Source organism: Dermacentor variabilis, chromosome 1 (genome assembly GCF_050947875.1).
Source record: "Dermacentor variabilis isolate Ectoservices chromosome 1, ASM5094787v1, whole genome shotgun sequence".
NCBI lineage: Eukaryota > Metazoa > Arthropoda > Arachnida > Ixodida > Ixodidae > Dermacentor > Dermacentor variabilis.
In genome coordinates this window covers 68,401,151-68,429,055 of record NC_134568.1, presented here as the reverse complement: position 1 = coordinate 68,429,055, position 27,905 = coordinate 68,401,151, and the positions used below count along the sequence as shown (strand labels likewise).

Genomic DNA, 27,905 nt, shown 5'->3' with positions numbered 1-27,905 from the left:
CTTTGGTTGACCTCCCTGCCTTTCAGCTTTTTGAATTCTCTCTCCCTTTGTATAAAACGCACTAACTTGTGGGAGAGAAAGCGTTCTCCTCTTTTAGAATTCAATTAATTGTCAAGCAATAATATTGCAGTTCGAGTAACTATAGCACAAATGCGAAAACGAAACCGATTCTGTTCGGTTCTGCGCGCTCAGAGTGCGGCACCAGGGGGCAGCACGCGCTGCGCGTCCGTTGGAGTGGCGGACGGAGCTGCACATGTGTAGTCAGCCGGCATTTTTCGAGTCGTGTTGTAAGTGTTGTTAATTCGCCGTAAATATCTCTTGATTTGTACTCAAGAGTGGAGCAAGACCCCAAGGAAGAGAGATTGACGCATCGGGAGCGAAGAACAGAAACGATGGATGGTTACGCTGCTTGGGTCTCGGCACGTTCGAATTGGCAAAGTTCCGAATTTGTCGCTGTGTCGTGTACGCTTGTGCGCTCGTCATTTGCCGTCATCGCGCGGAGATATTTGCGCTGGATGTCTTTCACTTCGTGTACAAAACTCTGCACGCTGCGGCATCGAAGAAGTTGTCCTGTGTTTGGGTGCACGTATGCGCTTGGACACGGATAGCCTGCTTGCTCTCAACGGGTGTTCAACAGTCTACGCGCGCTCGTAACTTGCTCATGAGGTAAGCCCATTTTAATCTTATTTGGTTTGCATAACGTAGGTGTTAAAATGATGTGTGGTAAGCCGGTGTCGCGAACAGAAATGTTGTTTCAAAAGACCACTATGCAACGTCTTAGGGCAAAAATGACGCATGAATGGGGAAAGGGATCACCCTATCTTTTCAGATCGATTCCAGTCGTAGCGCGATTGGCTCGATCGCAATTTCCGTGAGGTACTTCTAACCTTTTGTTCACTCGCGTTAAAAGCGTAGAATAAAACTGCGTTCAGTTGAGCTCTTGTATTGAAGCTTGTATTGGCTTGAGAGCATACTGTATCCGATACAAGAACTTCTGTTAAAATACGGAAATAAATGTTCGAGGCAATAGCAGTCGCTCACTACCTGGGATCGTTACTTTCTTGCTTGGGTGCACGTTTTAATTGTGACCAGAAAAAAAAAGTTCTTTGCTCTGCTGTTTTTCCTTGGTGCAACTTTTTGCGGTGCAGCAAGACGTGTTCCTTCGAATGATGTCTGGGCAGTCAAGGCATTCGTGTCAGTAAGCAAGCAGTAAACGGGGTATCAGTGCGAAAAAATTTGGACCTACAAGAGAAGCGAATGGTATCATCATAGACTCTCTTATTTGACGAATAATTCAGTTGTGTTACTAAAGCGGAGAGTGGATATGCATGAAAGTCAGATTGTATTGATACTCAGCAAAAACAAGGTAACTTATCATTACTAATCAATCCTTTTCTTTTACTGAAAGGCAAGTTGCTGTTGTGCTGGAGCTGAGAAGAGGTCTGCTGCCTGCAATGGGTCCGTCTCAAGTTATTGCAGTATTGTAGCTCTCAAGGTGAGTGGATTTTTTTTCTCTTAGCTATTTGCCACCTGAATCATGACCGTTTACTTAGCTGTGTAGGTGATCACTGTTAGTGACATTGGAGTACTGGTGGACCAGCACTCCTTTATGATTGCAACGCATATGACAGAGTGCGGCTGTGGCAGTATGCAAAGGTGTTAATCTGTAAGCCAAATTAGGTTCTTTGAGGTAATGTGTTAATATATTGATGACATTGGATTGTGGTCTAGCAGGTAAAAATGCTAAACAAGAAGAAATTTTAATTTGCACTTGGTAAGATGTGCAAGCAATTCAGGCTGTTATACATGAAATGGGACATTTGTAGATGTCTTCTACAGTGCTGCAGTCCTGAATTGCTTCAGAGTTGAGTGATACCACTATTAATTTCTCTGTAGAGCATGCAGCACAGTTTAGCATTGGGGGAGGCTGGCATCAACAGGCGTCTACTTACTGTGAAGTTCAAATGAGGTGTTACTGTTAGGGTGAATATATATAATTTATGGTTTAATTCTAATCTTGTGTCAGGCAGACATATTTTACCCACTTGGTTAAACAATAGAGATGTAATATCTATGTATACAAGTATTACCCATTCATTTATGCCATTTAGACAATGGCATAAATGCGTGGGTAATACTTGTGTACATAGACAATACATCACTATTGTTTAACCAAGCGGTGCCCCTGCATGCTAAATTTTACAGGGCTATTATTAAGTAATGTCAGCTTTTGTTGTGACATTAAGGCACCTTTTATATTATTACAGATTACCACCATTGTGCACCATCATAGTGTGATATTTACACTAAATGTATTTGACTTTGCTATAAAACCCTGCACAGCAGTGCATCATGAAATTTTTTTTTTATAGTTTCTGGCCTCAGAATGCACTTCACGTTATATTCTTGTTTGCAACAAGACTATAATGCAGGTTTCTCTCCTTATGTTTTGTGGCACTTCAAACTGCAGCGAGCTAAACCACTGGGCAGCAATACTGGATACGCTACTGCGTGTGGAGCTGTCTTCCAACACACACAAGGAATACATCATTGCTTTTTTAGCTCAAAACAACGGACACAAGAAAGACGACAGAACAAGGTGCTACTCTCAACTGACATCACTTTATTGCGTCCCTCCTTTGTAGACAGCAGAATCTAGAAGAACATGCGCTGTGAACACCCATGTGCAGCAACCACCAACATCTGATCAAAAAAGCACACTCATGCGACAGAATCCAAAAAAAAACATATTGAGCACTGTACGAGGTTAAAGAAAGCACACTAATGCACTGTGACCCCAATGACTGTATGAAGAAAACTTCCGATAACTCTCTGGCGGAGGTATCACGGCTCTTTTTCAAAATCATAGCATCACGAAACATTGCAAACCTAAGCGATCCATACCAACAGGCACAGGTTCCCATTTGGCTCAACATTGTAAAATATGGAAGTGCAAAGCCATGTTTCGTGATACTTCGATTTTGAAAAAGTGCTGTGATACCACCGCCCGAGAGTTATCGGAAGCTTTCTTCATACAGTCATTGGGGTCGCAGTGCATTAGTGTGCCTTCTTTAACCTTGTGCAGTGCTCAATATGGTTTTGTGGATCCCGTCACATGAGTACACTCTTGTGATTGGTTGTTGGTGGTCTCTGCACATGATGCTCACTGCGCATGTTCTTCTAGATTCTACTATTTATAAAGGAGCGACGCAATAAAGTGATGTCAGTTGAGTGTACCGCCTTGTGCTGGTCGTCTTTCTTGTGTCCGTTGTTTTGCGCTTAACAAAGTATGTATGGATTCACACCAACTAGCCCGCCAACACATTGTGTTGCGGGCACTTCTGAAGTACTGTCTGTCCAATAACCTTGGTGGCATGGAAGCGCCGTCCACTTCTATGCGTTGCTTTCTGTTTCATTGTGGCATCACATCACATTATAATCATAATGTGTATGTACTTTTTCCAAGAGACCCATATTCCTATCCTTGTGTTATATTTGCTGTCGCATTATTTATGTGCAAATGACTGACCAGTGCTCCAAGCTCCATTTTATCGCAAAGTAAACTACTGGTACCTAAACAGTTCTGTATATCAGAAAACCAAAGCTGAACTGCCGAACAGTACCAAGCGGCAGCCTTAGTGCAGTGTCAAGTAGTCAGATTTTATTGGTCATGCAGAGGTGCACAGGATAGCGCTTTATTACTTGCTGAATAATTAAGCTGTGTGAAAACTGAGTATTTACGTAGCTTCAACCACATGCTATTAGCCATTGCTCCTGCCCTCATCAAATGTGGAAGATTATCACGGCATTTCCTATTCTCTTTTTCCTTATTACAGTGGGATTACTGCATGCGTAAGTAGGAAACGGATCACATAGGCAATCAAAAGCCAACAATGTGTAAACATGGAACATTGATTGTACAGTTTGATGACCCAGAATAAGTAGAAATACACCATAAATGATTGACAATTAACTTTTACTTGACACAGGGCTAGAGCATACAGTAAGCATACTGTATGCTCATACGGTGTCACATCAATTTAAATTTTAGTGTAGCTTTACAGTGTACGCTTCTATTGTTGCATTCTGTCAGAGGAATGGTAATGTTTCGCGTGTATAGCAACTAGACTGTCTATATACAGTAGTAAAAATGTGTGAACTGTATTTTTTAATGATTTGATAGAATGTGTAGCACAATAAAGCCAGACAATCAACGCACAGTGATGTGACTTTCTCTGCACATGTTGCAGGTTCAAGAAAAGTATGGTGGAAGCTGTTGCCAAGGTTCCGACCAGAAAAGACAGCCAGTATAAAAGGGTACACGCCACTGATCTCTACTACAGGGGATGAACAGCACATCGAGCGCCCTCGACTGAAGCTGGCCTTGTCCCGGAAGTTGGTGCTTCACAACTTTGCGGCAGCACTTTGTTGCACGGGTGTGTGGCATTTCTTCCCCTAACATGCCTGCCTGATGTGCCATAACCTACCCAAGCAGTGTTTCGAGGTGTCCAGAATTTTTCCGTTGTAGTGTCTACAGTGTCGCTAACATAAGTGGCTTGCAATGGAAACACTGGTAAATCAGAAAAAACGATGTAAGAGAACACTATCGTATACGGGTTCAGATTGTCATAAAAGTGCTTACCAGACATGTAGAGACCTCCTAAAATGTGAAAAACCACAAAGAAAGTTTTTCGGCAGCAATATTATCTGATCGCACGCACTAGTTAGTCCACCATATGCCCTGCTTCCAGGACAAGCGACTGCATGACATCGCATTTCCACTGGCTTCACCTGCATCCGGTGCGGTGTGCTGCATCCAGCGAAACATGTTAGAAATCAGTGGTGCACAGTGTTTTCTGTCCCCTTTCTCGACGCCTACTGAACACATGTTAAACTGTTTCCAAAGCAGACAAACAGAGGGAAAGGGCTCTGAACACATTGCATTTTAAAGTGGCTGGTACTAGGTAACGCAAGTACTGTGGCATAGTAGATTTGCACCAGGCAACCTGGGCGCCCAAAAAGGCTGCTGTTTACTTGCAAATGGCCAACATATTGTGAGCATGTTGAAGTACTTTTTTTATTCTCATCGCTTATTTAGCTAATGGAGACAGCTTTCACAACTGAAGAAGCCTTGGAAGCATGAAACACTTCACAAAACCAGCTTCAATATATCGTGTCTGCATCACAATTTCATGGCTGCATGAGTGAACCCTCTGGTTAACATGTAAGAGAGTTCATGATGTTTGCCATGCATTATCCACTTTATTTAGAGGTCAACCCTATCTTGAGATTTAAGCTGATGTTGCGTTTAGAGAAATTATGGCCGAGAGCCAGCTTTTGAGAATACAGATTGAGCTTGACAGATTAAATGCCAGAACAAGTCGTTGAGGATTTCAGATCAAGAATCTTCAAAGGCCAGTTCATTTAGTGGTGTTAATATTCTGCTCGAAGTTGTTGATTGTTACGTTCATATGATGCCCAAGCATTGCGGTAACAACTTCACTTGGAGTACATAGCAAGGGTGTATTCGATGTAAGCTTCTGGCTTTTTTTCTGTGTTTTCAAAAACTGGTTTCTTGCTCAGTTTAAATTTTCAAATTTTGCATTGTTGATTAGGTGTTGTGTCCTGTTTCCTTTTCCTGCAGCTTCTTAGTTAAACATCTGAATAGTGAACACAACTTGACCTTTTGCTTGATTGTCTAGATTACATGCCCTCGATGCAAAACAATTTCACTTCAAAACTGCTTGTACCATACTGAAAGAATAACTTTGAAGCAGCCATAGCCACCAATAACACGCAAGAGATGATTATGAAAATTTTAATATTGTTTTTGAGGGTGTCTTAACTATCATGCACCAAGATTTAGAAATATGTAAATGCGATGTAACTAGACAAAATGAAGGTGATGTTTGCCATCGCTTGGAGATACTCTGATTATATTGTGCATTCTGCCTAATTACACAATTCTTAATTAGTTACTAAATATCTCAAATAATTAAATGAAATGTGTCAACGAAAAGTTGTAGAGCAATATGAAAGCCTCCTGATACACTTTTTTGTTACTCTTACTCATTGTGTGCTACATAAAAGTGTTTTTCCAAGGAATGAGCCTGCGAATACACATAAAGTGTCTTGAGTGGCCAGTCATGTGTCAGTTTTGTGGTGCAAAGCCACGAATACAACTTAAATGGGTTCTTTTAAGAAAAAGATTTAGCTCAGCAAATTATCTTTCTATGTGCAGCCTGTGGAGACAAGGTTTCTTAGACATGGCCATGGCCCTCAAGGAAGATGCCGAGGCCACAGGCAGTTCCTCCAGTGACCGTGAAAAGGTCCCCTGGGGCACAAGTCTGGTTTGGCACCCCCACCTTTCTCCTGCAGCTTTTCTGTCTACTTAGCTAACCAGGTGGGTCAATGATGGCAAAGGGAAAAAAGAATCAATAGCATCAAACGCAGAACTTGCTCAAGCTCAATGCATTTTTGGTGTGAAGTGTTTCCCTTATCATTTATCAAAAAATGGGTAATAAGTATATGATATGGTCTTCACACGGACACCTCTTTCCCACAGAGAATTAGCTGTAAAAAAAAGCAGCTTATGAAGGCTTGAATATTAGCGAAGATGATGTGGCATAGATAGGATAATGATTATGAATGTTTCTAATGAAGGTAGTGGTAGTAGAGTGAATAATCAGAGTTTATATATAGATTGAAAGACATTTCATTCCAATGCCAGAATTTTAAATCATCCCAAATAATTCTTGCATTTTATAGTCTTCATTTTATAGTTCTTGATGCTTGCTTCTTGCTGACATCATTCTTATGCTGCATAATTCACCTGTTATAAATTCCCTATTTCTCCCGTTCAAGCAACTTTACATTCATCATAAGAAACCTCGTAGATGAGTTCCAGAAACTTGCTGATGAGATTAGGGGGCGGCGTGTACCCCAGGCTTAGATATGCATTCAAGAGCCTCATATCTTGCAAATGTTAGAAATACTCCTGCTAAGCAAGTTCTTGGTGTCATACAAGGTTATTTGCGAATACGAATTTGCCTAAATTTAGGAAACAGTCAATATAAAACATGTCAAGCGATATCGCTGACGATACACACACATTCCAACTGAACGAAATACAAATAAATATAGCACCAAATGCAGAATCATTGGCATGATGCCATTCTTTCAGTGGAATAAAATCTGTCCTGCATTGTAAATCTGGAATCCTTTATAATCCAGACTACTAAATACTTATGAGGGTTGTGACGTAAAATATGCATGTATTTATTCCTCGTTTTTTTACTTTAGGACCCGATAATGCTTAAACAGCAGTGAAAGAACTGGGATCACAGTACCTAATACTTTATATTGCTCCAGAAATCCGTTTCTCTGCCGATCGCAGCATTCGACACTAACAAGAAGGCACATGACACTTAGGGTGGTGCTATTCACTTTGATTGTTTGGGAACGAAACCCATAATGTACATGTTATGGCCCTGCGTGTCATTACGTTTGAACAACAAAAAGGTAGGGGGTTTGCGTTTTGCAAAACTGCATGGAGGTTTTCACTGTGTGCAATTAAAATTAGGAACCTTCCCAGCTCATACTAAATGCATTCTCCAAAGCTTTAGGTTATACAGGTGCACTACTTTACACAGAACACACTCTTTTCCCTCGTCACGGCTCACACTCTTAGGCAGAGTTACACCCTTTGAAGTGCCCCTTCTTCCACACAACGATAATTGTCATCTGCCTTTATGCATTTCCTTTCTTTAACGCTGCGAGCCCTGTGCTTTCCAGTAACGAACGGCATGCTCGTTATCAGCATGATAGCATTCCCGACAGCAAAGTAGCGGGCGTGGCGTTTTCAAGAAAGGAAACGCATCAAGGCAGATAACGATTATTGTTGTGTGGCAGAAGGGGCACTCCAAAGGGTGTAACTTTGCCTAAGAGTGCAGGTGGTGATTCAGATTCTTCAAAGGTGTTTCATTGTATGGGATGGCACATCGCGCTTCACTTATTTGCAGAATATTGCATTCCAATTGTGTCATATGAGATAAATCCATTAGAGAGCTTTAGCTTGCCCTAAATTTATTACAGCTGTGTACTGGTAAACTGGCCGCAGCTTGCAGTGCTTGTGGAAAAACAATTGTAACTGCCATATTATATGTAACTGTTAGTGCACAGGCATCGGCAGCAGCAATGGTTAGGGTACACTTGTTTCTTCTATTCTGCGGTATGCATCCTCCACCAGAAAGTAGTTTTTTTCGTCTTCCTCTTCTACAATATTGGAATGTGAAATGGGGTGTAATTTGTAGGATATACTCTTGCATAAACTTCATGAGCATTTATTCTTGTCTGTGCCACAGATCATTATTGCTACCACTGTAAAAGCAGGGTGCCTGTTTACAGCACCCGTAGGGAACAATCTGTGAATCTTTAACGAACAGTAAGGATAATGAATAATCGAATAATTTTTAGTAATTTTCAACAAATTTAGCACTCTTTGCTTTCCACTATGGTGTTTTTAAAACTCTAATCTTGGCACAAGGTTTGAGTGCAGGATGTCATTTTGTGTGAAAGAGTACACTTGTGCGCATAACACCTCATCGTCAACATTCTGCTGCACAGAATGTCATTAGCTTTCGTATGCATTGGTCACTATCTCACAAACCGGTTGCTCCTTTGTTAGTTGGAATGTAGCATTTATGTAAAGCACATTTGATGTTCTAACAAAAAGCATTGTGCCCTCTTATCCCCTAATTCTCCTCATTTGATGCCTAGTGTTGTAATAGCATGGTTGACACCATAAGAGTCAGTGTGGTGAATAATTGTGTCTGGTGGAGTAGGGGGTGTACGTTAACTTAAGCAACTTTTCCAGATGACTTGAATCAGTATTGTGGAATGCTGTTTTTTTTGTTCAATCACTGTTACCAAGTTTCACTTTGGTTGTGGCAACAAGTATAATGTAGTTCGCAAGCACTCCTTTCAACACATATAATGTGCAGGCATCTGTGTTGAAAAAAAGACCAGCTAATGGTTTGCCAGGAGCTAAGGTCCATTTAGACCATTAAATTTTGAACTTACACTGGTGAAAATAACTGGTGAATGAAAGCACACCCAGGAGAGCTGACCATAATATTTTCTTTCATTATAACACTGCTGAAGCTTTGAACCGCATTTGAACTGGCTTGTTTAAAAAATGACCCATTTCCTTGTTCAAGTAAGACAAAGGTTCCACAGGAAGACAGAAACTTGAAGCCGTTAACAGCAGCATGAATATAAACAGCGTTCGACGTTTTGCAATCTTGCACCTGGTTATATTATCCATCCCATTTTTTTCCACAGGCTGTTCTTTACTGTTTTATGGTCATACCCAGTTTAATTTTAATGTCCCTATTTTTTAATATTTGGTTAATATATCTTTTCTTCATTGGCTTTCAACAAAATATATATTCATAATGTGCCTTCATTTACCATTTGCAGTGATCTTAACCAGATGCATCTTGATACAAAATTTATTTTCCTTAATTCTTCGTTTTCCTTTTCCAAAAGTGCAAACTGTTTATCTTGATACCTATTTTGTCTTCTGGGAAGATTGGGTCTACTGGATTAATGACTGCTTACATGTGTACATCGTTTTCTGTTTTGGTCACCCCTACTCTTGGCAAGTACTGACAGCATTGCTCATACCCGCTCCATCACAATCACCAGTGCTAAGCACACCCTTCCTTCCTTTATTTTAACACTTTGGCTTCTCTTGACCTATTATATGCACCAGTTACTTCTCCCCCAATGAGGCTAGGGGCCAGTGAGATATGCACAATCCAAAACAACACAGCCAAGGAAAACATTTGCTACCCTAATGACAAGCACCTATGTCGAAATGTTGGCTACAGCAACATCCCTTGTTCCAACAATGTTGATCTACTTACATGTTTTTCTAACACAGAAGTTACTGCTTTGTCGTGTTCTGTGATTATACTTTTTTGCCGCTTTCTTTAGGATGGATATTCACGAATACTATTTGTTTCTCCTAACAGCAGCAAGTTTATCCTTGCAAGCGTTTGGAGTCAAGAACAACTTTCACCAGGAAGAAGTGCAAGACGAGTGATTGAAGAAAATAAAGTTGCTTCTGTGATCTAAGAACTTGAGGACTGAAATGTTGCACCTTTTTGTATATATGCTATGCAGTGCATTCATATCACAAAGTGCAAAGTGTTTTATCTCTGCAGCCATGTCAGTGTGTTGGCAAGACAATTTTCTCAATGGTGACCTGCTGCTTTGACTATGAGCTGCCTTCATGACATTTGCATTAAAGGAGATGTACTATCGTGGACAAAAGTACCCTGGAAGTGCGAGCGTTGACCAAATTGCATTTCTGCTCAAGACTGCTGAAAACAGTGGGTCACGTATGCACATTCCGAACGCAGATGGTGGCACGGCTGATCCCAGCAAATAGCACACCAATAAAATTCGGTCAACTCTCGCACGTCCTGGGCAATTTTGTCCCCGATGGCACATTCTTCGAATAATGGATATGCTCTGCAAGATGAAATACGGGAAGCACCTGTACTTTAACGGATATAGTACAGATTTAGCATACGGAGTCTTTCGTTTTCTGAATACGGCAAGCACCTGTTTTTTAACGGTTATAGTACAGATTCAGCTTACAGTGTGTTCCGTTTTCTGAATACGAGAAGCACCGTACTTTAACGGTTATAGTACAGATTCAGAATACAGAGTCTTCCGTTTTCTAGATACAGAAGCACTCGTATCTTGTATTACGGTCTCTTTTTTACAGTTGTCCGTTCTACGGAAATGACCGTTCTTAATTTACGGAAGAGTGTTCGGTCACAAATTACCAGCAAATTTTCTGTAAAGTAAGGCAAATTTTTTTTACAGTGTACTTCGTAGCGAGGTGATGGTGAGTGCACGCAAAAGAAGTAGATTTCTTAGGATGGCACTAGAAGGCCTGACACCGCTTAGGATGATGTTCTGTCAGTTTCCCTTCTTCGCACTTTCAGCGTAAATGAGATTTTTACAGCAACGGCTGCTAAGGGCTCGTTCATTGTCTGAAAGGGGTGTTAAACTTAACCATGAAGTAGCGGCAGAATAATCAAAGGCAAGATTTTTATCATTGTTGCTATTATGTGAAGAGGAGTAGCAGTCACCATCATAGAGTAACTGCGTCGCTTTCGTTTGTTCTCATGTCAGCAAAAAAAAAAAAAAAAAGTCGTACTCCACAGCACAACTAGCGAGAGACAACGAAAAGGAGAAGCGGCGTGGTTAACCATGTTGCACCTGGTTTTCTACCTTGCACTGGGCAAGGGTGAAGCCGGAGAGAAAGAAGAAAAGTAAAGGGATAAGGAGCGATGCGCGCGCGCACACAGCAGCTTTCACTGTACAATTAAAGGCACAGCCTAGTCGTCTTTAAAAAGGCCAGCAGCGCTCTGGTTGCCTTTGCTGTGCGCACGGCGGTCGATTCTATGGTTACAACAACTCCACTGCGAACGCTCTGTCCTCCATCCGATTGAAAGAAATACGTAAAGTCTGTCTTTCATCATCAAAATAATGTCAGCAGATTAGAAGGTGTACAAAGATCTCGTCGCAAGCACAAAGGTTATACGAGGCACTGTCCATCATGCTGATGCGAAAACAGTAGAAATTTGTAAAAGCGATGCCAACCGCAGGCAGTAAGGATTAGTGACATCAAGCTAGACCAGGTGGCATAGTCGCATAAAGGCGCAGTGAATGGTCCCTGCCAGTGTTCCGACATGGGATTCAACCGCAGGACCGGATGCGTGGGCGGCCCTGTCGACGTCGGCATTATAGTGGTCGTCGGGCAGCCACCATTGTTGCGCTGTCGTTCTCGTCATATAGGAGGCAAGTAGGCGTGCTAGGACTTGGAACGTGCTTTTCCTCCCCCGTCGAGACTGTCGCGTTGGAAAGTATGTATGCACACAGTGTACGGCCTCGGAAACAGCGCTCCAGTGATGCCTAATGGACGAGCGGAAACGCAAGTGGCAAGTAGGTTCTCTTAAGGTAAAGGGCCCATCGGGAGTCATAAGCATTTCGGAGCGAAGTTTCTCGCTATAGAGCTTCTCGGAAAAAAGGGCGTCTACGCGTCCAAATTATTAAGCGTCAACGTGGCCCACGCATGTAGCTACACGGCCACAGAGTAGTCCACTTGTCTCTTTTCTTCTATACTATAACCATAAAATTTCCTTTTTCGACCAAGGAAATTTGAGATATGCATATTCTGGCGTATAACTAACTAAATATATTGCAAACAACATACACCCTATCTCAGAGAGCTGCAGGCCTTCCAGCCGTTAGCGTCGACTTACCCGCTGCCATTTACCTTTTCTTTTTCGTTCTTGTTCCTTGTTTTTTTTTTATATATTTAAGCCACCGTGAATTAACCTCAACAAGACAAAACGGGCCGCGAATTGCCACTCAGAGTAGTGGTCACTGCTCGAATTTCCTTACGTGCGACGAGTCGCGGAAGCACCGCTGATGACATGCAAATCACGCTTCGCAGAAGGCGGATAACATAATAGGACAAAACTCATGTTGATGGCAGGGGCTCCGGAAGTATATCTGATATGTGGGCGCTACGTCTGGGATAGCACGTCGCACCATGTAGTTCACCTTCCTCTTTCGTTCTCGCAGTTTATATATATATATATATATATATATATATATATATATATATATATATATATATATATATATATATATATATATATTGTTACGTTTCAACACGGCCACAGGGGTTAATTAGACGTTTGGCAGCCACCACCCACCCATCAGCACCTACCTAGAAGTCAACGCAGCGTTGACACCGGCGGCTGACCTGCCCACAAAAGGCACCCACACCCACCACTACCTGAACTAATTATGAAAAGGACCCACGTCAAATGCTACCGCACAACGACCGCGACCTTGGATTCGCAGGTTGCCATCCTGCCGCATATTCTGTACCATCGGGTTTCGGAAGCGGGTTAGTGCAGAGCGTTTGCGATAACATGGGCGTGGTATCGCAACGCATTCGACGATTGTGATTGGAGGCGATACAGTCATCAGATTCCCTAGTAGACTCGCCCAGGGAAGGCAGCGGTATTAAAAGCGGAGACTTTTCGTGCAGTAGGGCCACGGGTCCTGATTTGAACTCGGACGTTTACCTTGCTCCTGCATGGAGCGGGCTTCCGTAACTGGAGCCGTGTAACTAAGCCAATAAACCCTTTTTCCTTCATTCCTACCACTGGACTTGCCCTTTCTTGCCCTAACGCCCCACCCTAAGCCGCATCAATAAGTATATGGCGTCGGAACAAAGGATCCATCAAGACCATCGACGAGTATATATATATATATATATATATATATATATATATATATATATATATATATATATATATATATATATATATATATACTGTGATATATATATATATATCACAGCATTTTATGAAAACAGGACTTGATTAAGAGAAAACAAAAAGCGTGATTTATTTAATGTGCGATTAATTCTGGTGTCCGGCACTGTTTGGACAATCCGCGGATTGGCGGAATAATTTACGGACGATATATCTAAGAAATTTCATGCGTTCTTCAATACATAACGAACTGTCACCTCATTCAGTTCTTTAGGTGGCCCGAACTGAGCACACAGGGTCCGTTGAGCTCTCCAAGTACACACCTACTGCCTTAGCAAAGCGCATTTTAATAAAATCAAACTTGTCATGCACACCACTGCTAAGCTTCTTCAGCGACCACTGACGAAGCGTATTGCAGGGCGCCAGCCTTTCCCTTCTCGAGAACTACTTCAGTATGGAAGATACGTTGAACCATGGACGAAAAACAGGCAGCGCTCTCGACGCAGTAAAAGCACCGACAAAGAGTCTCAGAATTCACAAGCTTCCAGAAAATGTTGTTTTGTTTGTTGAAGGAAGGGAGCGCCGTGTAACTAGTCAAAAGAGTCTCTAGCCTCACGGGTGGTGGGATGGGAGGAGAACAGCTTTGAGTGTGGAAGCGTGCCCCCACTGGTTTAGGACCTGTGGGGGCGACCACCCCCACTGCACACCCGGTTCCGGACCCCTGTTTGATGGGATGATAAACTCTGTCGCTAGGCACTTATTTCTGCACGCGTGCGTTGAGTGGTTGACCACACTCACAGACACCCTTTATTGACGAGTACTGCCGAGAGGCGACATACCAGACACATTTTTTTTTCTTGCTGAGTTTGGGTACTGAGTGCAAGGTTTCTGGCTAAATGTCTTCGGCCATCACTGAATGACAGGCAGAAAGCGTCATTTGTTGTCTTAGAGCGGGAACACAGGACGAGGAAGAACAAGTTGGGCACATGATACCATTTATTTTGAAAGCATGTCAGATGAGACGGACCGACCGAAAGATATCAAGTTGCAATGGTGTCACTCACGTGATGTAAATCTAATGAAATATACACCTATGGTTCACGCATGACGAGAGCTGTATGTACAACTTCCAAACGAAGCCATAGAGGGCTTGGGGTGAAGCCCACTTACAGTTTTCTGCCTGTTGTCCCCCTGCTATTGTTAAAAAAAGGTTTCCGCAAAATAATTTTTCTTTTCATTGATTATGCTTGTTCCCTTAATGTTTTGCACATTTACATAGCAAATAATTTTTCGTTTCCTGGTATCTGTACACGCCGTCATTAAGGCGTGTACAGATCCAGTGGGTCATGTATTAATGAAGATAGACTTTAAAAAATACACCCCAGTAGATAGCGTGATTCTGCCACATCATCTAGATTACTGGAAAGAGGCGGACACTGCTTGCAAGACAAATTGCAGATTGTAGTTGGTTAATTAACAAAGAGTTAATGATTAACAGTGTAATTAATCATTTTAGAGCACGTGTCCAACTAGAATTGAAGACAACAGTAATGAAATAATATCCATTCAGCAGAAATCTTGTGCTCAGCACCAGTTTCGAGAAATACGTCTTCAACATCTCTGGCGAAGTGCATTGATGTTTAAGTTAACACTCATCGCCAATCCCGGCCATGGCGGCCGCATTTCGATGGGGGCGAAATGCGAAAACACCCGTGTGCTTAGATTTAGGTGCACGTTAAAGATCCCCAGGTGGTCGAAATTTTCGGAGTCCTCCACTACGGCGTGCCTCTTAATCAGAAAGTGGTTTTGGCACGTAAAACCCAATAATTTAATTTTTCGTAACAGTCATCGCCAGTGCGCTTTATAGAGTTCTGGTAAGGCTAACTAGAACATCAAAGCCTTCGATGTCTCATTGTTAACGTCAGGGTGTGCATCAAGCACTGGAAGCACGCTGCGGAAGAATGAAACCACGATCCCTAATCAATGTTTATGAATGGCCGAGTGGCCCGCTGCAATGCTGTTCCGAGGGTCTGATCAGCGAGTTTTCGATGACGAAATATAAGAATATTGGTTCTTTTTTGTTTCTGTCTTACGGCCCGGAGGGGGACGGGGTGAGGTATCCGCAATATTCTATCAGCTAGACACTTGCGAAGTGGGCTTAAAAGAGCAGTGCCGAACTGTTTTTACGGGCACATCTAATGAAAATAAGCGACAGTTTATTGTCTCGTTATTTCTACAATACAATAAGTGGGGCTGCTGCTACAAATATATTGGGAAACAAAAAGAGAAATAGAGAGAGCGATAGAGAGAGAGGAGGGGAGGGCGAGCTTTCGGAATATGTCCGCAGACGAGCCCAGAAAACAGCCAAAGACAAAATAAAAATATATGTATCCTTTATGTCTACGACCTCTGCACACGCTTTCGCTACTAACCGTAGCTCGTAATATGATGTCTGTAGTCGTGTGTGCTCTGTGCGTGTGTCGGTGGGCCTCAATTAGGCTCACCCACGCGCAACACGTTCGTGGGAAGTAAGAGACAACGCGCCACCCATCCGGTGCCAATACATGGCAAGACAAAAGAAACTAGGTTGGCACAGCAAGTGTATATGCCCCATATAATGTCAGAGTTTCCCACGGGACGCTTAACTGACACAGCACACATTCTTGACGCTCGCTCTCTCTGCCCCCCCGCTGGCTTTCGCTTTCTTCTTCGTGCACCGCTTTCCGCCTTGAAGAAACGGAGCACGGCACCAGTTTAATGATATCTCCCGTGAAAAGTGAGCGGGAAAACTAGCCCTTTTACAGGCGGTCGGTCAGGGACACCGGGGCCTCACTGGCTGCTCAATGACGCCCGCCCCTTATCTCGGGCGCGGAGAGCAACGACGCGTGTAGCGAGAGAAGAGCGCCCAACAACACCGGTGCACTGCAGAAAATTCCTTCCCACTACTTGCTGCTGCTGCGTGCCAAGCGAAGCTTCCTCCTTCCCAAGTCCGTTTTTTTTCTTTAGCCCACATGTCCTTTACGTTGCTTTCGCGGAAGCGCGAGGAAGGTCCCAAAGGTCACGCTAAGATAGCGTAGTTAGGTCTGGATGCGGTGTTTCACGCTTTCATGCCGTCGGAACTCTTGACCGCAAGGGAGGCGTAAAGAAGGAAAAAAAAAAAAGAGAAACCAAGCGCGGCAATTGCATGAGCAAAGGCAAACTTCGTCGCTGGTGGTGAATGTTGCACCCACTGAGGTGCCGGTCTCGCTAAGTGCATTCAGGCAGATCCGCCCGTTTTGTTGTTCTTGCGGCACGGCAATGATTTCAGGCATGATTATACATGTTGCTGCAAGGCGCAACCTATTCTAGCATCCCGGCCTGCGTGTCCGCGCTGTGGGTAAATAAAGAGAGGGCCCCATGACGACCTTATTATATATGCGACTGTTGACGAGAAAGAAAATGAACAACGATAATTTCTCCAGAGGCACAGACCACGTAGACTGCGCTCGTATATAATATGTTGCACGTTGCACCTTCAGGCTACCTCGTTACTCCGCAAACCAAAGACGAATTAAGGCTTCTAAAGAGAAAAAAAAAAAGGACGGGGAAAGGGCGGGTGGGGGGGGGGAGGGCACTCCACGTTTCACTTTACTGAGATGTATGAGGTAGCAGGCAGGGCCTTGTCCCGCCCTTAACTTCATTTGCTTCTTGCCGTCAAGGCTGTCGGCAGGCGCGTTGACCCCGTAGCCTCCCCGTATTGACACCGAAGCGCGAGGTACGTTCTTCATTTGCAGCATTACTTCTGAATGGACACTTCGCCGCCCGGCAAACGCGCGGCACGTTGCCCGGGCGTCTCAGAAGCGCACGCCGCCTTGTACCCAATTTGGAATGACGAACGTATTGGTAGTTCATGATGACCTATGTCTTTTCATGCATTAATTTGTCCGAGTTCCTGCGAGCGCTATGCCTCTAGGCTTTCTATCCGCCTGGGCCTCGTGGCTGCGTCTCTAAGCAGCCAGCAGTGGCGCTATTCTTCCCCTCCGATACCTTGCGTGTAGCCGTGCGCGAATAGTAGTTTTTGAAATCAAATTAAAAAAAAATTATAAGGCCCTGAAGCGAATCGATATGCACCATTTTGCGAATAAGGTTCAGTCTTCTCACCCATTACTGTCAAAACAACTTTATCGTACTCCCACTACTCATTTCCTGTCATAACACTGTATATTATAAAATGTGCTTTATTGAAAAACGCAAAAGGAGTATTATGAACAAATAAGCAGTTTATTCCAAAACTCGATAGCTGTTCATGCATAATCACATAAAGTACATAAATATAGTTTTCTGGGCCCGTGTACATCTGTCTACACCTTCGTGATCAAACCAGAAATACTTGTCGTTTGCGGTGATCGCAGAGCGAAGAAAGGTACTTGTTATTTTGAATGGTTGCGGCACATGGTCTCACTATTGTATGACGTATGTTGCGATGAAACGTATTTATATTTGATTCGATCAGAAAGACACAGGTGTTGCATCTACAAATAGCAGCAAAGAACACTCCACATCGGAATGCTATTTCTAAGCAGCAGTTTACTGCGAGTACTTCTGTTTAGTCAGAAACAGCTGCCTGTCTTATCAGCGTAGCGTACGTTATGTACACTGTGAATGTGTTGAAAGTTATCGTATTTTTGCTTCAATTTCTCGTCTGACTGTGAACTGTCACCGATTCCAACACTTAAAAAATGCTCGGATTCTTTAACAGTGACCATTCATTTCGAGAACTGAATCGAATAAAGCAATTTTCGATTCGGTATTTTAACGTTGCCAAAGTTCGGAAACCCCTACCTGCGTGTCCCATTTGGACACGCACGCTTCATTATGACGGGTGCCCTTTTCACTTCTCTCGGAGTCTCAACTGGAGTGGTGATGTTAGCGTTCATTCCGCCTCAGTCACCACACTCCCTCTCTTGTGGGCGTTCTCCTTTGCCTCGCCCTCTTCCGCCTCTCAGTGCGGCACACGCTGTTGCCGTCGTCACCGTCTCGTCATGATCGGTATGCTGCCGCAGTCGTTATGTTGCCGTCGTCGTTGTAGTCTTTGTGATGCTTGAGTTCCATGGTTCTTGTCTTGTAGTCGTCAGCTTGTCATTATCATCTACATCTTCATGTCGTCGTCGTCGTAATTCAATTCTGCATCTATCCCACCCTTTCTTTTTCGGCAGTGCCAGCCGAGGAAGCTCTACCCAGTCGTGCGAGTCCTGTGAGATGTGTAGAATGCAGCTGGCAATAATATATATGCCCGAATACTATACTAGACAAAAGAAAAGAAAGACTGGCGTTTGCTAGCGTCTCAAGGGCACATTTAGGTAAGCCTACTACAACAAACTTAAACTGCATGACCGCCATAGCGTACCGCAGTGATGGCGCTAAGTTCCAATGCATATAGCTACGAGGCGTTTGTGTATGAAGGCGCCGAGATGGCATCAGCACCTGGAAGCGCGAAGACGAGAAAAAAGAAGACACTGCGTGAGCTATTGGTCAGTCATATTCTTTCGGCTGCCTTGTATAGTATTCTAAATACATTGTCTTATCCTCTCCGCCTTCGTGTGATTCCCGCGACATTTTGGTGGAGGTGCAGGCATCACACAATAATATTTTAACAGGAAAGTGGTACTACGTCAGGACGCAAAGCTTCCGCCCTACAGAACTTATTTCCAACGTATTTTCTACGTGGCATCCTCCAACTGGCTTGCTTCGACGTGAGGCATCTTTTGTGTCTCGGTTGTGGTTAGGAGTCGCCTTCATGAAAGCTTACATTCAGCACTGGTTGAAATGGCTGACAATACTGCACGCAATATCCGCGGCTGCGAATCCCTTAGTGTGCCGCTATCCTCGATATAATATGCAAAGTCAACGTAGAATGCCTTGCGGCGACTAGAATGTCCACTGTCCGTGTTGAGGCTACTGTAACGCCGTCTCCACCGATCAGCGGCCCAGAAGGCACTGTGGGCATATTTGTGCTTTTTGAGAACGGCTGGCCCGAGTCAGCGTATCTGACCGCGGTGTGCCGTTCGCGCACGTTCATTCCATTCGCAGCGTCTTCCCCTCATCTTTCTTTCTCATCGTTCTATTCCCCCATTTCCTTCCTCCAGCATAAGGTAGCCGACGAGACTCTTTTCTCGTTAACCCCCCTGCTGCCTTCTCACTTTCTTTTCTTCTCCCTCACTCCACCTCTGTGGAACCGAGACTCTATAATAGCATTATAGACTTTACATATTTTTAAATAAAAAACATATTTGCGAAGAACGTCTTCTGTTCTAAATATTTTTGTCGAATTCTAGGCAAATGAAAAACGCCTGTAAACCACAGGCGACATGCAAGATCACTTGCTCTCAGTATGGTAATTATTCCTTTCTGTCGCTTTTTGTCTGTGTTTGTGCGGGTGCTTGGACATACAAAAAGAAGAGATTAAAGCCATCTTCGGGTACCACGACTGATTGACGAGTGCGAAATCTGCTTGGATCTCCTAGGGAGCACAAATGAGGGCACTTCATGCCACCAGCTTTTTCAATCAGAGACGCAGTGATCGGATTTTCTATCCTTAGGCTACTGCAGTTTGTCATACCTATACAAGCCAAACCAAGAACTTGATTGGCTCTAAGCGACAAGGAGGCCAGAAGGAGTTTGTCATGCGTGAACCTATAGCAAATTCCGCCGATTAGGGAGCGCGGATGGAAGAGAAGGTGGCACGCCTTCACGGATTTGTGCTGTCCCATTGGCAGATAGCAAAGGCCTCATTTTCGCTTCATGAATTTCGGCGGCTCGTAGACGCTCATTTAGAGCCAAAGAGCGCACCGCCTCTTGAGACTACAATTCACCGACAATTACGATACTCCCTAACGCGAAATTTGAGTGCAGCTGTATACGTGCTTTCATATGGCGATATATTCGCTGGGGCGGACAATCTGCCGCGTGCGGCACGTTGCAAACGAGCGAAGTATGGCGCGACTGCCTTGCTAATCGGAAGAAGGCGAGAGGCAGCACGCGGGTGACGCATAGGCGCGATTTAGAGCAGCCGCCACATAGAGACCTCCGCTCATGCAGCGCTTTGTTTTGACGCGCTCGCCACATGCTTTATCGATGGCGTCATCGATGAACAGACGACGCTCTGGCGCTATCGCGGAGCAATCATCGCCGCAGAAAGCCCCATACACACTAGCGGCATAGAGTAACATAGTAAACGTAAAGAGTGGACACTCCCGTAGGCGCCTGCGGCCGACTTTGGCTCTCAATGCACCTAGCGGAATCGGCGAAACGCGCCAGCCTCCAAAATGGTCGCGCACGCCACCGAATTTCAGTTTCCTTTCTATTTTTTTTTATTTTTTTTTTTTGTGCGTGACCCATAACGTTGCTTAAATCAAGTGATTCCTTGCAGGCGCTTGTGTCGCTGTTTATATGTTGTGACGACGAGCGCGCGAAAGTGTTTCACTTCATGTTAGCTTCATTTAAATTCATATTTGCTGTTTCAAGCTGTAACTTAGCGCAACAATCATGCCAACTGTTGAGCAAGTAGAACTTTATCGCTTATGATATTGCACGTCTAGTAACTCACGCCAAAAGGTGTATCGTAAATAAATGTGTCACGTTCCTTAAATATACGTCAATTTGCTGCACAGTCAAGAACACGAAAATAGCAAACAATTTATTGCAGTAAGATTGCAAGATGCAGATACATCAAAACGGGAAGAAACTGCAAAATGCAAGTAATACGGATGTCACACGGCGAACGTTTAAACGCGATCAAGCCCAACCCGAGGTGAATTTCTCGGTCGCGATTGGTCCTTTTGCGCCAGGTGTGCGATGGAGCCAATAGTAGTCGAGAATTTCGATCCGGATCGGACTTGATCGCGATCGAAAGTGGTCGTGTGACACCGGCATACCGGAGAATAGTCGGAAATTAATGGCGCGATGGCAATAACTTTGCAGAAGCAAAACACATAGAAGACGTGTTGCAACTATCCAGATAATGAAAAAAAGAACTGCACATACACGCCAGCAATTTGCTCATAATGAGATTGTTTTAGAAGAAAAAAAAATATGACGTTTTTTCTTGTACTTCTGCGAAGGAGGATGAATTAGGGTAGCAAAATTATTTGAATGGTTGCGTGCCGAAATAAAATGACTGCAACCAGCGTGCTCATCTCGAACGTGTAAGCCAGTGTGTCCGTCATTAAAAAGCTACAGTTAAGCAGTTTGTGTTGGGAGTCTTCACCTGCTGTCTTCGAAGCCTTGCAATCGTCTTCTTATACTTGGAATTTTGCCCTTGAGTATGCATGATGTCCTTTGGCTGTACAGTGTATTTTGAGGAAATGGTGGAGATTCCTGCAATACGTAGAATAACAGACAGAGGGTAAGCAATACTGGAGGCTTCAAAGCTATTGTATGTTGACGCTACGTTCCTTCGTATAAGCAACACTGGAGCCTGCAAAGCTTTATTATGGAAATGCTGCGTTCCTTCATGTAATGCGTATTTTTTTGGTTAAGGAAGCACTGTTATAAATGCTAAGAAACAAAACTTTCTACGGTAACGACTCCATACACAATTAAAACATGAAAACACGTATATTCAGTCCAATGCAGAACAGCTAACAACGCTCGAGCGCACATAGCCTGCTATAGAGGTTGAGAGACAGCGCATTATTGCCACACTGCAAATATTGCACGTGTACCGTTTTAGAAATAGCTACATTTCATTTGCAAAAGTAGAGCACCATACTTTTTCAGCAGTCGCTGCGCGTAACATAAAGCGCTCTGCCCCGAACGGCATGTGTTCCCCCCCGCCCCCCCATAGACCGCATTACTTAACCAACCATTTTATTTTATTTTCTAACTTTGTCATTGTATCGAAAGTGCCTCGTAGCTCGGACGCTAGCGTCCTCGTCGCTGCCTCGTCGCTGTTATCGCTAGCATCACCGCTCATTGCTGTACATAGAAAACAAGAATGCGAAATGTAAGTCAGTGTGGCAAATGGGCAGCAGCTGTTCATAGCTGCAAGGCCGCCGTCCCTCGTTCATGCGGCTAACAGTGACATAACGAAATGCGAAGAGAATAAGTCTTTGACAATGTGCAAAAGAACTTCCTGTGGCCTCACCATGAAACGGCGACGAAGCAGACGCTGTTAGAAGAACCCAACAACGATGCTCAGGTGCATTTTACAGAAAGGTCCCGGTGGCGCAGCCTGACTAGGCTTCGCATGTGTTAAGTCGTGCCCAATAGTCGTGCCACCTGTCAAGCTGCTAGCCGCAGCTGCAGCCACAGCCGCATTTTTCTTGATGTGCTCTGCCACCTAGCGGAATCGGCGAAGCTCCATAGCTTGGCCGCGAAACGGCTCGAGTATCCACTCTTGTCGTTTACTATATTACTTTATGCTAGCGGTAAAACGCGCGGCGCGCCGCCGGCGTCAAAACGCAGCTGCAGCAGAGCAGCCACACTGGCCACACCACCTGGCGGCGAGCCACTGCGGCAGCCACGTGACACCATGAAAATCTCGCCTCCTCTCTGTAGGTGCGAGATGTCGCGTGCTTTTTCCTTCGTCTGTTGACAAGTCGGCGCTGGGTTTAAGTTCTTCGTTATTAACGCGAGTCATGTCTTACGAAGATCACGTCGTTGCCATTGATCATAATCATGTTGGTATGCTCTCTTTTGTTGCGGCGTCGCCGCATTCCAAAGTCAAGGAGAATAAGGTACTAGGTGTCGCTAACGTGATCTTGGACTGTAGCGCGTAGTGACACAGAAAGAGACTAGAAGCAGACAGGACGAGCGCTAATCGCTAATAAGCGCTAGTCTGTGTCCGTATCACTTCGCGCTACAATCCAAGATCATGTTACCGTATCAACTCGGCCAACTTTCTATCCTTTTGCACTAGGTGTCGCCCCCGTGTCCTTGTATTCAGGGCCCGTTTTGTCGTACAGACGGATATGGCACACTGTCTCCAAAAACCTTTCCATCAGGATGTCTCGGTTTAGACTGATCAATGTAAAAAAACAATCTCAAACCATGACACCCGAAACAAGCTCGAACGAGACCAAACCAAGCAAACCAAAGAAGCGCGAGCGAGAGCTGGCCCGAGCAGACGATAGTACGAAACGAGCAGTCCGGCTTGGACCCGATATGAGTACGCATCCAGCGGTCGTGCGGGTCAGCATGACACCAGTTACCCACGCGCACATTACTGAAGGGCCGCTCTGATTGGTCTCCGCCGTTCGGGGCTCGCGTGTTTCACCTCACGCTCCTCGTTCGCTCTTTCATCCTTCGCTGCTGTACTCGTTTGCTCAGTTACGCCAACGCCGAGGCCGACGCTCGCCACAGGAACGGGCGCCTAAGAGCTGCGCTTTAAAACGCAATAAAATACCAATAGCTGACTGGTGAATGTTACGTATCATTTCAAATAAGGTTCTGTAAAAAAAAAAAACAGAAAGTGTTGTTTTCTATTTTTCAGTGAGAAAACGTGAACACAACTGCGGGGCTACTTCCAACAGCGGTGAAAGAGGTGTGCTTTGTTTCCCTAGCCTTGCTTCATAGCCAAGGAAAGTTCCGCGTGTGTAGGGAGGCGCGTGGTGCAGCGGGTTCACCGGATGGGCGTCTTTGTCCCCAAGGCCGGTATAACGTATAACTTTTCCAATCTGTTTTTATGGCCATATGGGCGAGGCCTTAGCCATTTTTACCTATCACGAAGGGCTAATGGAGGATTTGGAATAAAATGTAGCAGTTTCGCTGCAAAGGCGATGCCTCGATTGCGATAGCAAATTAGTAGATAGCTATACGAAGTAAGAATAGTACTTCTGTCGGCCATGTAAAATTGTAAACATTCGTTTACTACATAAATTTTCTTTTCAACATGCTCCTACTTCTGTACACATCGTAGTGCTGCGTTGTTTCGTGCTTACTGTTGTCCCCCCCCCATGTAATGCCTGCCCGGGCCTTTAGGGTATTTGAATAAATAAATAAAAAATTAAAAGTACGGTGTGACGCGCGCACAAGCAAACATGAACGCACGTCACCCGATGACTGTGGAAACTCACTGTTAAAACGCTAGAGTGCGGAAGCGCGTCACTACTAGCCAGTGAATTGACCTTCGTGCTGCCTCGCTTCAACGCGAACTAAGCGGCGAAAACGCAGCGCACACGAAGCCATCAGCACTCGCACTCTGTCCCCATCGCAGATCGCTTTCAAGATATGTCGCGCCATACGCAGCAGCCGGTACATTCCCCCGGTACATTGTGCACGGCTGATTCCGCCCAGCTTTCCTTCCATGCGCGCGCGAGATTGTGTCGCCATCGTCGGATCACCCTCGCACGCTTTTACTCGCACATACAGCAGACGGCACGCGGCGACGATTTTATCGTCCCTGGACTTTATACGGAACATCACGGCAACGACCACGGCAAAAATGCGCCTGGTGTGTCCATACAATCGCTGCCACAATAAAAACAGATTGCAGCAGTTTTATGTCATACCAGCCCAGCGGTGATTGCGGCTTTCTGGGTCTGCAGTGATATATGGGTTACCGAGAAATTGCATTACCGCCTCGATTGGGCCGCATAATTTGAGAACATTTGCCACTATCATCATGAGCGTTGGCGTGGGAATATATAGGTCGATCGCAGTACCAGCGATGCTATCGGCTTTACAGGAAAGCATTCGCCGTGCCGCCACTCCACCCACTCTTCTATATTCTAGTACGCTATAGCTGCAAAGCGCGCTTCTACTACGTGCTTTGTGTTGCTTTATTCTGTGTTTCGCCGTGGTTTCGAAGTGCGCTGCCATATTCCATATTGCATTATTCCGGCCATAATTCAAGTTGGCTTCAAACTGCTTTACATTAAGTTTTACTTGCTCCAAAACGCAATCTTATTTGCTCCAAAATGACTTTGGACAGTCCCACCCCTGACACACACACACACACACACACACACATATATATATATATATATATATATATATATATATATATATATATATATATATATATATATATATATATATATATTGAACGTGAAGAAAGGAAACCGAGGGACCCGATTTCTATTAGTTATTTCAAAAGAAGCCAACAAGCAAGGACACCATAACGGAAATTACTTGTACTTATTAATTGAATTAAAGAAATGATGCATTAAAGAAAATTAAAGTGGCTGAAAAAACAACGGGTGGCAGGTGCACTATGTACACGTCTTCTCGCTACGCGTACGATGTTCTTACCAACCGAGCTACCGCGGCACCATTCTCCCATCTACTTTCTGTAGTGTTTATGTATATCAACTAGAACCAACCCAGGAAGTGTTAGCCAGCGCCACAACTCACAAGCCTTGGCGGGGGCCGGATGTGGAACATTCCTTCTGCCGTAGGCGTCACGTGTACGCGAACACTTTGGCTGATGGCACCTGGTCAATAAACCCACACATACCACTTGAAGGCATCAATGCTGTGCCGGATTCGAGATCTTTGTTGTGTAATGGACACAGCGAGGGTCTCGAATATATATCTTGAAATACTAAAATAGTATTCCGCCGCTGCAGCTCAGTAGTTATCGCGCTGCGTTGCTGGGCGTGAGGTGACGGGTTTGATCCCGGCTGCGCGGGATAAAACTACGGCATTCCGATCGGTGCAGAATGCAAGAACGCTCGCGGACCAGGCGCATTCGTATGCGTCGGTGGTATAGTGGCTAGCATAGCCGCCTTCCAAGCGCATCGGCTGCACGTCAAAGGAACCAAGGTGGTCGAAATTAATGCGGAGTAATGCACAACGGCTTGCCTCATAACCTGCTCGCGATTTTTGCATGTTACACCCCGGGCTTTCATCTTTTAGGTGCTGTTGCACATAAGTCATTATCGTTCTATTATTCTGTCGTCCAGATCCCAATAAAACGCCACCGACCACGTGTCATAAAATTTTTATACTTATTCTCCTCCAGCATACTGTTCGTTGCTTATGTAGAAGGGCGTGATTGTTGAGTGTACTTCCGAGATTAAGACTGTCCAGGTTTTTGTAATACATATATATATATATATGTATATATATATATATATTATTCTGGTCGGCTGTCACAACGTTTTCATATAAAACAAAGGCGGTGGCAATGAACAAATTCTTGCACCCGCGGTCGCAGTGTCCGTGATTGCGAGTGAACTTGGTTGGGGCAATCAATCAAAAAACACGAAACTTTTTTTGCACTCAAGCAGTCGACCTTCCAGCAAAAAAAATGTGCTGTAGATACCATTGCGTCCAATCTTTGGAGACCAGTTTTGAAAACCTTGTTCTAGAGTTCAGTCAGACACGAGGGCCACCGCTGGCAGAATATCAGCCAGCAATTCAGGACAGATTACTTACATAACAGATCCGCAGTTCAAGCAATAGACGACGTCCGCACCATTTTAGAGAACGCCGTACGTATTTCCTTCGCGCACGCCTCCCATACATATGTGATATTGGTACAGTGAGCGCAGGAGCAGAATGTTCTAGCCTTATTTTGCCAGCACATCAATGCAACTTCACGAAATAAGTTAGGAAAGGACATATAATTAATTTTGCCCATGGCGGCCCACACACGCCCTCGTTGATTCCTTCAGTCCTACTATTTTTTAATTTTTTATTGCTCTTTAGGGTATACGAGATGTGATGTACCGGCGAGCCACTGGCGCATGATAATCATATGGAAATTGCCTTGGCATTCTGCAGATGCTAGAAGGTCGGATTAGGGTCAGTTTTTTAATATGACTGGCAAGGAGTGAGTTCAGGAAGAGAAGCGCGCAAGTCATGTGCTGTATATACCAGTTCCAGACAAAACTAGAAGAAAACTGAGCCGTACGTACGAAGGGCGTTTCCTTCAATAAGAAAATAAGCTAATGCGCCCACATTTCGTGAGCGAGATGAGCGTCGGAAATTTTGCCTTTTGCGAAACGAGAGCAGAGCGTATATCGCGAAAGCAGGTGTATGCTCTCGTCGATGGCCCACTGTGCGCATTTGCTTCTATAACGTATTTGCTACTATTGGGGCTGCTGCTGTTTTCATTTGTTACTTTACAAAGGCGTCGAAAAAAGAAGTAATAAAACTCAGGAAACATCTCTTATAAAGCAGAAAAGTCCTACTCTGCTTCGCCGTTAGCTTGACAGCATATCAATATGGCATACATGGATGTCAGCAGTCCTGTCGGCGCAGTGTTGCTCGACGTTGCTCGTTAGCTCTGGCGATCGGAAATTCAGGCAGTTCTTGTTTGGATTGGCAGTGGGCTAAAGTGACAATTTTCTTGCTGAATATAACCCTGTGCTAGCGTTATATGCATAATTAGTTGGTGCACACACACAAAAAAAATTTTGTGGCCAGCCACAGCACACCACTTGCCATGTACATGTCCTGGCCTATCCTCACTGCGAATAGTCTACCTTGCTGGGCTACAGAGCTCAGTCATTACACTGAACGACCGCATCCATCCAAGAGGGAGCCCTGCCCACCGTAAAGTTGCTTCTCTACCCATTAAGGAGTGAAACAATCAACCTAATCTAG

General features: G+C 44.4%; 1 protein-coding gene and 1 long non-coding RNA gene across 2 annotated transcripts in view; one reads left to right on the top strand and one right to left on the bottom strand.

Annotated features, from left to right (window-relative positions):
- The window catches only part of LOC142578976 (QRFP-like peptide receptor), an 813,496-nt gene that overhangs the window by 473,595 nt on the left and 311,996 nt on the right, over positions 1 to 27,905 (bottom strand). The window lies entirely within an intron of this gene.
- On the top strand, positions 211 to 10,143 carry LOC142578988 (uncharacterized). The gene is made up of 5 exons (XR_012827343.1): positions 211 to 666; positions 1,409 to 1,495; positions 4,251 to 4,436; positions 6,242 to 6,403; positions 10,038 to 10,143. It is a non-coding gene; the product is annotated as an uncharacterized LOC142578988 (long non-coding RNA).